At 35.5% G+C, this 12,074-nt stretch overlaps 1 protein-coding gene across 3 annotated transcripts in view; it reads left to right on the top strand.

The window, feature by feature from the left end:
- Window positions 1-1,630: 1,630 nt before the first annotated feature.
- The window catches only part of LOC141406568 (UPAR/Ly6 domain-containing protein crok), a 33,220-nt gene continuing 22,776 nt past the window's right edge, over window positions 1,631-12,074 (top strand). The window contains exon 1 of one of the 3 annotated variants that reach the window (XM_073992296.1): window positions 1,631-1,941. The gene's annotated coding sequence lies outside the window, so the exon portion shown is untranslated. Of the gene's footprint in view, window positions 2,027-10,745; window positions 11,019-12,074 lie in introns of those variants that run through there. The other 2 variants (XM_073992297.1, XM_073992299.1) reach the window with 2 other exon arrangements.

Genomic DNA, 12,074 nt, shown 5'->3' with positions numbered 1-12,074 from the left:
ATCTTTGAAATTCAAATTCATGTTCGAAACAGTTAAAGATGAAAGACAAGAGATATGAGATGAAATAAATTACAGATACATGATAACAGATATCCTGGCAAGTGCACCTCTACAAAGCCTTGGATGATTTCGCAATTCGGATGACATCTGCAACATCGCTCATCGTAAATTGTGGTGATACCTCCTTGCCAGGGAGGACTCTAATACCATGTAACACCTCTCCTCTTTGCCGTATTGCTCTCGAGCAGCTCTATAAATATCCGGTTAAAACAATACGGGTACCTCCTCGGAACTGTCTGATCTATCATCCTTCTTTCCCGGATCGATTAGTTGGATACTATTTACTCAATCCTGTTCAGTGGTCTAGCCACTTCTTCCGCTTATTCTCGCCTACTAGCCTGTTGTAATGCTTTGTTTACATTTACGGAATCCACTCGATTTCAACTGTCAATGCCATTGCTTAAACGTCGAATGCTATCCAATGGATTTCGGATGAGTTTTTATTTGACGTATACGCAATGGAATTGTCAGTTGAAATCGAGTGGATTTCGTAAATGTAAACCAAGCATAATAGTTATTTTATATAACCGGATTTAACAAATCCACTGGGTTTCAAATGTCAATTCCTTTTCGTATACCTCAAATAAATCCTCATTGAGAAGGTTAACCCTGCAAATGCATATAATGATAACATGGCCTAAGTTCCCTAATCCTTGAGTCTTCGGGGTTTGTACGACGAAGCTCATTTTGCTAATCTCGTCGCCTTTTCTGTAAAATTTGGTCTAATTTCTGCTATTTGACCAGCAGGTATTTAGCGATCGGTTGAAGCTTTGATTATGTTTGGAAAATTGTTTCAGATAACCTAGGACCTGAGGGAATGCACAGTATACTGAAGGTGATTGGTAATTTCTCTGAACCCTTGCCAATCAGCTTTTCCATGGTTCAGAAATGTGCGGCGGTCAGCGGTTATGAAGTCGGGTGGTCGGTTAACGGAGACAATGATAGGAAGATGGGTCCTACCGATAGTAACAGTGTTGTCAACTCTTAGGCTGAAAACACATCCAACTTTTGAGTAAAGTTTTGTGTCATTTCTGGTAGATGAATAAAGAAAAATTGAAACTTGGCGCTTGGCAGCACTTTACCTTTTATTCGTCTACCAGAAATGACACAAAAATTTACTCAAACGTTGGATGTGTTTTCAGCTTTATTGGTACTTCTCATTCATAATTTTGGATATTAATTTTACCGTTACAAAATTCCAGTACTATTACAAAATTCCAGTACTATGCCGCCTTTTCTGCTAATTCCATGATGTTATGATTCTTGGGATATTTTTTTTTACAATAATGCATCATTCTAGTTGTCAAGAATGATGATCGTTTGTTTTTGATTCCGCCATGAATGGAACTTAAAACACTTGTTTATACGTAAATACGTAATTTATTTGACAGAGATCCAATGAAATGTCCACTTTAAAAGACGATTTTTTACTAAAACCTGTTTGATGTAAACATGGCCTAAGTTCGCAATTCAAATGCCTCTGTACAACTCTGAAATTTATCACACCAAATAAAGCTAACGGTTTTTCACTCGACCATATATTACAAGGGTGCGAAAGAGACAACCCCACACGACATCCACTCAGCATACGAGTGAGGCGACCAGTATTGCACTACGCTATCTCTCAGTCAAGCTATAGACGTCCTTGCTGGATTTTCCAGAGTTTTGTTATTCATTGCGAAAAAAGACACAAGACGAAATAACGGTGTTTTAACGTTAGGCTGCTGTTGTCATCGTCGTACATCACAGCTACACTATTGGCTTGGAAAAAGTGGAAAAAATAATAGGAAAAGAACACAACTGTGTGAAAACTTTTTTTACTTAAACGCGTCGTTCGTTCGGGTACTGCAGAGATATAAAAATATTATAGAGAGCTCTTACGTAAATATCCAAAGCAAAAAATGAAAAATTAAAGCAAATATTTATTAAAAACTTTTAAACGTAACAAAACCAATAAACTTTTTAAGTAATTAAAGAAAAAAATAGATTTTTCCAAAGAAACAACTTTTTGTCATATTTCAAATGACTCTCATCTTTTTTGCATTAAAGAAATTATTTTGTGAAAGTGATTTTGTTTGAATATTCATTTAAATCGACAGTTAATATTAAAAAAAATTAATAATTTAAACAATTTGGGACTGAATGGTGATGAAAATTTGCCAAAGAATTATGTGATTGTCCTATGGTTACATAAGTTTTTTTTCGTTCCATCTATGACAAGTCAAAAAAGAAAAGAAAACGATTAAATCACAGTGAGAGTCACGTTACGTTACGACGTTTGTAGAACAAAAATAAGGTTAAGCAAAGTCATATTCTACATTTAATTGCTACGGTCTTTCCACTCCTATCAATTGGTTATTTAATTATTTTTATTATTGGAAAAAGAAGGATGGGTGCAGCAATACAAAGAAAATATATATTAAGGTTGCCTTGTCATTGTGAATGATGTGACAATGGGCAACGGAGGAGCAATACATAAAGAAATAGAAAAACGGAACAATAATGTGGAACACTAGAGTCATGTTTCTTGAAATTGACTTAACTAGGTCAGTTATTGAATTTTCAATCATCACAACAACTCAACTCTACTCTCAGCTCTATCCGAAGCATTCAGTTATCTCTGCTCTTCTGTGGTTGTACATAATCTCTCTTGTATTTGTTCTCTCAGTGGTGTTTCGGTTTTTCTGTCGCCAAATAATTCAGCCAAGAAAAAAATCGCTGAATTTACCAATGCAACGCAAACAAGCAACACCAAAGCCAGTGTTTCCTGTTCTCTCTTCGTCACACTCTATCACAATCAGTGTTACCCATGGAATTTTATGTAAAAAATCGTTAAAACCACGAAAAAATCGCAAAAATTAGCACCGAAACCCTTGTTCTCAGTTCACACACCTGATAATTTGTTCAGCCGTTTTATTTCAAAGTAATTTTCTTCCCTTTTGTTTTATACTATAATTGCGAATGTTCAAACAAAATGGATTGGTGAATTTGAACAGCATTTTTGTTGTTCTTCTTTTTTTTCTTTTTCTTCTAAGAGAACCCAAAAAGTTATCCAACAAAGTAAAATGCCAAGTGTGAATGTGGATGACATTTATACATTTAATAGAAATAAGAAAAAAAAACAAATTTTTGGAAAATATATAGCCCTAACTGGCCTGCGATTTTTGATTTACAATATATTGAATGGATGTAATCTATTTATTGAGTATCCAAAATATCCCAGTTAGGAATAATCAAAACTTTACAGTACTTTTAGAATTATCTAAATGCTGAGAAACCAAAATGCTAAATCGTTAGAATGAGGATTTTTGAGAGTTATTACAAAGCAATATTTTTTCGGACCATATGTGTTGCGGCCTTCTGTCTCAGTGGACTTACTGAGTGGGTTTAAATAAAAAAATAATAGTATGTTTACATATAACCGGATTTAGTAACCCACTGGGATCCAAATGTTAATTCTATTGTGTATACGTCAAATAAATCCTCATAAAGAAGGTTATAGGTCATTTATAGCTCATTTAGACTAGCCGTAAATCCTCAACTGGATTTAATAGATCCAGTAGAAATCTCATTGCATTAAGATATACCTTTGGAGGATTTAAATGGCAGTCAGCTGATTTTTTTTCATAGCACAATTACCAAGGTAGTTGCATTAGCCCATCTGATCGAATTTGAAACGTCAAAAGAAATTATTGTAAATTGAATTCGTCTCAAAAACATACGGGAAATTGCAAATTTATTGTTTCATATTGAAAATGTTAGCATTTTATGCTACTAATGCTAACTAATGAGCAAATAAAGAATTATTTTATCGCAGTTTGCCCATCTAAAATAAATAAACGAATTATTTTATCGCTTAGACATCGTAAATATTAGTCTTGGTTGATTAAAATAAACTTTGTACATCAAAACAAATTTAATTTTTCCGCCTTGTTTACAAATTTTTACATTTTAAATTATTTTTGCTGTAGCAATTCACCGATGCATCTACCTTGTTTCTTGTGCCAGCTTGCAACTTTTTGCATTTTCTAGCAACATGTTGCAAAAAACAGAGCTGTATACGAGGATTTATGCCGAATTTAAAACAAATCCACTCAATACGAGGATTTATTTTTGTATGGGAAATCTGGTAGATTTTGGCCCGATTTAAGGCCAGAATAGAATAAATCATTGCTTGCTTTCCCAAATGTCAATTTATAAAGGAATTCCAGAGCCTTTTTTGCAAATCCGCCTGCGTTCCCCTTTAGGAGGCTCTGGCATTCCTTTAGAATTTGACAGTTGGGAAGCAAGCAAAGCAAGCAACGATTGATTCTGTTCTGGCCTTTAGCAAATAAAACCTGATAATGGCCTAAATCCGGCTAATGATACCATATCTAAATTACCTATTAAACGGTGTTTACATTAAGGTAGAAACAGAATCAAGCGTCGCTTGCTTCCGAAATGTCAAATTATAAAGGAATGCCAGAGCCTCCTAAAGAAGAACGCAGGCGGATTTGCAAAGAGGCCCTGGCATTCCTTTATAATTTGACATTTGTGGAAGCAAGCAAAGCAAGCGACGATTGATTCTGTTCTGGCCCTTAAGCCCTCGGCACATACGGTCCGTTTAGTGACACGTTGGGACATGCGTTGTCCCAAAACAGTTAAATTATGTTTAACTTTAATGCGGCAGCCACATTGTTGTTTTTCAAAAAACTTGGCATCACTTACACTTTTTTCATGTGGTTGTTGTACCGCGACGCTCAAAGCATCGTATGTGCTGAGCGCTTTATGGTAGAAACTCAATGAACTTTTTTGCTTGCTTCACTCTCAATATCATGTAAACGAATAAAGGCCAGGTAATACCTAATACAAATGCGATTTTGGATTTCTTTATTCTTCTACACAAATTCAGGCTTGGATAAGCGTGAATTTCTCATTCTGTTCGCACCTTTAGAGCTTTATAAGGATTTATTTGACGTTTGCGATATGGAATTGACATTTAAAACCGGTTAAATGCAAACGGCAATTGCATGATTTTTTAATGAAATTCACGGTAGTGTGGACAGGGACTAACAACACATAGATCTGGGATGACACTCCCATCTTTTGCATATAAACTCTCTTCTATGAGGTCGACGACCTGTCTTCATTTTTTTCCAACTGTCTCGGGCTTCATTGTTCCTCATCGTGACTGCCCGTTTTTTGTGATTGACATGTCGACTTATGCTTGGTTTACATTTACGAAATCCACTCGATTTCAACTGTCAATTCCGTTGCTCAAACGTCAAATGAAATCCAATCGATTTCAGATGAGTTTTCATTTGACGTATACACAAAGGAATTGACAGATGAAATCGAGTGGATTTCGTAAATGTAAACATAGTCTTAATTTTTCATGGCTATAACCTTCATAACCTCAATTAATATGCTTCATAGAACTTTTATATATATAACCGGATTTTACAAACCCACTGGGTTTCAAATGTCAATTCCATTGCTTATACCTCAAATAAATCTTCATAAAGAAGGTTAACCCTGCAAAAGGCTATAATATAAACATGGCCTAATATACCATTTTGAAGCCCACACCACTCGGGTAATGATTGCTATTCCGTTTGAATTCTATTGAATTAAGAAACCTCAGATGGTCTCCCAGATCTGCTTCGGTTGTAACAGCGAGAAAGTGTAGGTCATCTCAGAGCTTTCAATCGTCGGTGCTTTAGTGCAGGGCACGTGCAGAGGATGTGTTCAATCGTTCCTTCCTCTTCTTCGTTTCCACAGCTACGGCAGTAATTGTTTAATTTTTTTTTTTGGCGTTACACCTTCTTATAGTACGGTTACACTACAGTTTTTTGCCGGGTTAACCCACTTCATGAGGATTTATTGCTTAATCTGGTCAAATCTGACCAGATTTGCCATACAAAAATTAAATCCTCTCACGACTGGGTTTATTTTAAATCCGGCACAAATCCACCAAAAATACAGTGTTGTATTCGGTACTTGTGCAAAAAAAATCCAACTCTACTCAAAAAGTACCAAAAATTGCAACTGTTTTTGCAACAGAGTTTGTCGTGTTTTACACGTATACGATTGGTCGCATGATATTTTATGGAGTTAATAAATCTAAAGTTATTTGAAAATCATAAAATTATTTATTTTTTTACATTAGACACTTTTTTAACAAAAAGTACGCTTGATACCATGATACAAAAATGTATCTCTGTGTGTAAAATATACCAATATGAGCAAAGAGGGGACGATATCTCATATGAGAAATTGTAAAAGTGTAACACACGACTTTATTAGTTATTTTGTATGTATACGTAAACAAACATCAGCTGACAGTTTATACCCTCGAAAAGCTAAGTGTAACCAGCAAAGATTAACCCACTGGATCTATTAAACCCAGTGGGTTAACCTTCAATAGTGTAACCGGGGTATTATTCCGCCATGGTCTTGTCCCATCTGATCTTTGCCTATTTATAGATAGTATTTTGTGTTGCGACGGAAATACTCTGGTCGGATGACCTAATTCCGAAAGTTCTTCTTTACGTTCATGTGACAGTATTTGATTTTAAGTGATGCCAAGTTTGTTTTTGAAGCTTTCTTGTGGTTGTTGTAACGCTACGCTCAAGACGCCGTATGTGCAGAGCTTTGTAGATGTAGCTATTTTTGCTTCTTCCGAGAAAACACCCGAACGGAATCCACAATTCATTTTAGAGCCAGCCGTATATGTAAATATTGATGTCGTGACCCGTCAGTAGTGGTCAGTTATTTCATTCTTATTCCTGATTGGAAAATTAGTATCGAATGACTGATCAAAGTCATTACAGGTGTGAAGTAATTATCATTAATTACTATTTCTCTCGGTAGTTTGTGAAGCACGCATGCATGGCCGTATGCCGTATCTCTCCACATTCCTAGAGCACGTAGCCTTGCTGCATTACAAGCCGTACTTACTTTGATGTTTATATCTATTGGCAGAATGATACTCCAGGCCTCACATGCTTGGCCTTCATTCGGGTGCGCCATGTAGCAGGAGGCGATAAGGAACTGCTTACCATTCCCCAGTTCCACTCTTGCAACAGTGAAATCCGCTATGCTATAAGCTATCATTCATGTATATGTTTTTGTAGCTTTGTTATCCAGACCCTTTACTTCGTTTTCGTAAACCGTGTATGATGACTTTATTTAGAGCCTCCCCGATTTGAGTTACCGACAAAAATCGGTAACATTAAAAAACAAAATTATGAATGAAAAGTATCAATAAAAGTTTACAACTCTGTTGCTATCGGTAGGATTTAGCAATAGCTTTATTTTGGTTGTTAACTTACCGAACATTTCGTTAATTTCCCAAATTATAAGCATCTTAATTTTACCGATATTTGTCGGTAACTCGAAGAATGAGTTACGGAATTGCACTACTGAAGCGACTCCAGAGTGCTTCATATTGATATGCACGCCCTTAAGCATAATTTTTGTGTAAAGATGATGTGGATGGCCCCTCCAGCTGCACCTTTTTCAGGATCGCCAAAGGACAGTTTGCTTTCCCGTCTCTCCAGAGCCACCACGGTGACACTGTGGCGATTACGGAAATCTCGTCCATTTAAAAATCCTTGTACATCTTCGTTAGACCTTTAAGCAGCTTTGGACTATCGATAGTATCGATATTTTTTAATTCAATATCGATAGATATTTTTTGTATATCGATATTATCGGATTGAAAACCCCTAACATAATACTTCGTTACACTTAACCTGACTAACCCAGTGGGTTTGGGTTTCAAATGTCGATTCTATAGCGCAAACGTCAAATAAATCCTCATGAAGTGGGTTAACCCGGCAAAAAAACACTAATGTAACCATACTATAAAATCTATTGAGGTGTTTACGCAATTATTAGCGTGTGGTTTATTCAAAACTAAATCCCAATTTACATTAGGCGAGTTTACTTGCGGCAATTGTCAGTTTGTAGGTGAGAGAGGGTGCTGAGAGGCAAAGGGTTACCATATGCCTCACCTCTCTCTCCTACAAAATGACAATTGCCGCAAGTAAACTCGCCTAATGTAAATTGGGACTTAATACATGTATTTCAAATTTGAAATTCATATATATTGTTTTTATTTTGAATAACGCACACGCAATTATTTATGTAAGTCCCCGAAATGAAGTTTGTTATTGAAGTTTTCATGTGGTTGTTGTAACACGACGCTCAACGCACCGTATGTGACGAGACCTTAATAGTACGTTTATATATAATTGGATTTATCAAACCCACTGGGTTTCAAATGTCAATTCCATTGCCTATACGTCAAATAAATCCTCATAGAGAAGGTTAACCATGGGAGACGAACAAATTTTTCGGAAAAATAAATTTTATTTTTGTGTCTTTTTATTACTTCTTTATATTTCAGTGAAGTACTTGTCAGCAAAAGCATTGACATTTCCGAAATTCATAATTTCATTTTCTAATTAATGGTGATGACTAATTAACGATAATATAGGTAGCTATTGATTTTATTGAGAAGCTATCGTAAATATCCAATGTTTGCAATATCGATAGTTTGCCAGCTCTAGTTGGATCCAGGAGCTGGATTCTTGTTCTATGAAAATTTGAAATGAAAAATATTTTCTTTATAATTTTTTTCATTTGACAGTTTTTTCCTTTATAAAAGTTTTCATTTCACATTTTCATAGAATGAGAATTGAGCCCCTGGACAATCACACTCTGGCACGAGTTCTAATTGGCATTTCAAGTTTCGCCAAGCTTAGCTATTCATTTTTCCAGGAATTCGTTTGGGAACTCGTCCTGTAACCACGATGCACTTCGCCAGCGTCGAAATTGAGAATCTTCGTTTGCATATTCCATAACTTGTTCAGACAACTTAGTTTCTAATTTACCAAATTAGAAAACCTCGGAAGTGAGACGTTTCCCATTCATGTGGCGTCCAAAGTGTGGTTTTAGAATTTGGCATTTGACGATTTTGAGAGAAGAATCCTTTCGATCGGGATCACTTGCCGTGAAATTAGGATACATACTTGAATTTAAAAAAAATCCTCATAAAGAAGGTTAACCCGGGAAAAGGTATAATATAAACGGCATATTACGTGTAAAAATCATAATGGCAGTACAATTTATACGATCACTACTTTAATAATATTTGCCACTTTTACAACTTTTAAAGTATATGGACAGGCCACTAAAAAGTTTGGGTTCCTCGCATAAGTTTTCAGCTGAAAGGATTGAAATATAAAAAGAAAGACAGTGACCAAAAACTGATATAATAATTTAGTAAAATTACAAAATATATCTTATACCCCGGTTACACTTAACCGGATTAATTCAGTGGGATTTCAAATGTCAATTCCATAGCGCAAACGTCAAATAAATCCTCTCGAAGAGGGTTAACCCGGCAAAAAACTCTAGTGTAATATGCTGTTTATATTAGAGCTTTTTGCAGGGATAACCTTCTTTATAAGGATTTGTTTGAAATATAAGCAATGGAATTGACATTTAAAACCCAGTCGGTTTGTTAAATCAGGTTATATATAAACGGGGTATTACCGTACTATTACCATCTTTGCATATATAGATATAAAGCTGTATCGGAAACGATCACAACTAATGGCTAAACATTGTGATTTTATGTACTAAACAACAACAAATATCTCTACTGCCCTGTACTCATGAGCGCAGGCGATGTCCATTGCTGATATAGAGACATTGCTAATATTTGTTATTTAAATGTTTATTATAATAACAAATTATAATTACAAAGCACTAGCAACAAAGGCTATCGGATTAAGCTAATTTAAAATATTTATAGGTAGCTCCTGTATTAATATACTAATTTTTATGGATTAATATATAAATCATAATTTAGTTAGTCTTGATACGTCTTGATTTACATTAAGCAATTTTTATTGCCGTAATTCTCGCACCTCCCATGTAATATCAAATATTTAGCTCTGTTCCAGAACTAAAACGTTTTTACAATTTTTACCACTTTTACACATTTTGCGTTCCCGTACACAAAATTTATATGAAAATCGTTTACGACTTTTACAACTTTTACCACTTTATAAAGTACGGGAGCAGGCCATTTATTAGAGTTATGTGGGACATTGAGTTCTTCTTTTAGAACTATAAAAATATCGATTTTTTCGGCATCCAAGAGTAGTGGGAGTAGAAAAAGTCGTCATATTGGCATCACTTACTTGTGTCAGTAGTAAAAAAAAAAAAAAGAAAAACCAAAGCAGACAGGTACTCAATTCTACTTAACACTGTGTGATTGTTACGGTTCACTTTCACACTCTCACTCCATCCGCGTTAGAGAACAATAAGAATAATAGAGGAATATAAAAAACATCAACATCTTTTTTTATAACTATAAAATTCTCGATTAATCCCCAACAGCCAAATGTAGTGTGAGGAGAAGAAAATCGCCAAGTTGCCATCATCGCCAAAGTCAGGCAGCAACTCACTCTGGGTAAATGTTACATCTCCTTTTCACACAATCCCTCTCCATTATTTTCCGTCTTACAGAACAATAACAACAACAGTAGTGGCTAGAAAAAGAAATGTCCCAGTGACTGTTAAAAGGGAAATAAAGCCATGTTCGGCTCAGTAGGGTAGAGAAAAAGAGACAACAACAACGACAGCAATATAACGGTAAACGAGTACGGTTAAAAAGGGAGCTAAGTTTTATACACGAGAGAGAGAAAGAAAAAAATATCTATGGCAAGATTTCTATTTTATAATTGCAAAATAAACAGGAAATTAATATTGAAAAACGGTATTTTTTCGAATAAAAAAACTGGTAAACCTATTAAGTAAACGGAATAAAGTGAAGTTCATAGTAACGTTTCTACATAACTTCCGGTGTTTAGTTGGAAACATAAAGAAACAGACGACGGTAAAAGGATATCACAAAAATTATGTCATTCCTGTGTTGTTATTTTGTGTGTTTCTTATAGTGAGTGAGTGACTGAAGGAATGGCAAACATAAAACACAAAAGCGAAAAAATCAATGTTATTCATAGCATTTACTTTTTCAGGAGGTTTTTTATTATTTTTTCACCCCACACTCAAAGGCACGCATACGTTGCCATTTACAAGTAGGAAAACTGAAAAAAAAACTAACTAAAGACAACCAACCTAGTTAGCGGTTGCTGAGGGTGCGGGCGCCAAAGGGGACTGATGTAAAAGAAAGCGACCGACCGACCTACCGTCGTTACCCAAAACCCACACCACTTGGTGAGTCTCACACTCTCTTAAGCATGTACGGCTGGTAGTTGAAAAATGTGCTGCTTTGAGTGGTTTTCTTCTTGTCTGAACATGTTTGTTTGAGCTACTGCTACATGTACATACGAATGTATCGATGTTGATGCATTGCAAGTGTAGTTAAAAAGCTAACATTCCAATCCAATTAAATTGTTCTTTTCCTACTAGCGCCGACAGACCAATCTGCCAAGCAACCAACCACCCCACCAAACTACTCGTAATACCCCACCGCTTACACCTCAGTTTATGTACATGGGAATAGCGTAACAATACATGTGTGTCTAAAAGAAAAAAAGGAACTGAGAAAATTTTGCTGACAAAACAAATTTGAAAAAAAAAACGAAATTTGCACAAATTAAGATGCTACTAAAAAGGTTAGGTAGCGCCGAACTGTTTATAGATTATGAGTTTCGTTAATAATCTTCTGTACATACATGTTCACAGTTTTCGGGAGGAAATATTTTAACGCGAGGACCAACATGGTTCTGCAGGATATCGCTTATGCTTGGTTTACATTACAAAATCCACTCGATTTCAACTGTCAATTCCTTTGCGTATAGGTCAAATGAAAACTCATCTGAAATCCATTGGATTTCATTTGACGTTTAAGCAATGGAATTGACAGTTGAAATCGAGTGGATTTCGTAAATGTAAACTTAGCATAAGTCCCGGTCCACACTAGCCTGAATTTCATTAAAAAAATGCACGAAATTAGGCGTTCCTAAATCGAATTCCCAACTACAGCAATTTTA

Source organism: Musca autumnalis, unplaced genomic scaffold (genome assembly GCF_047663935.1).
Source record: "Musca autumnalis isolate F117 unplaced genomic scaffold, ASM4766393v1 scaffold_5, whole genome shotgun sequence".
In the NCBI taxonomy this organism is placed as follows: Eukaryota; Metazoa; Arthropoda; class Insecta; order Diptera; family Muscidae; genus Musca; species Musca autumnalis.
Note: the sequence above shows the minus strand (reverse complement) of the source record. Positions and strands in the feature narration are given on the sequence as shown.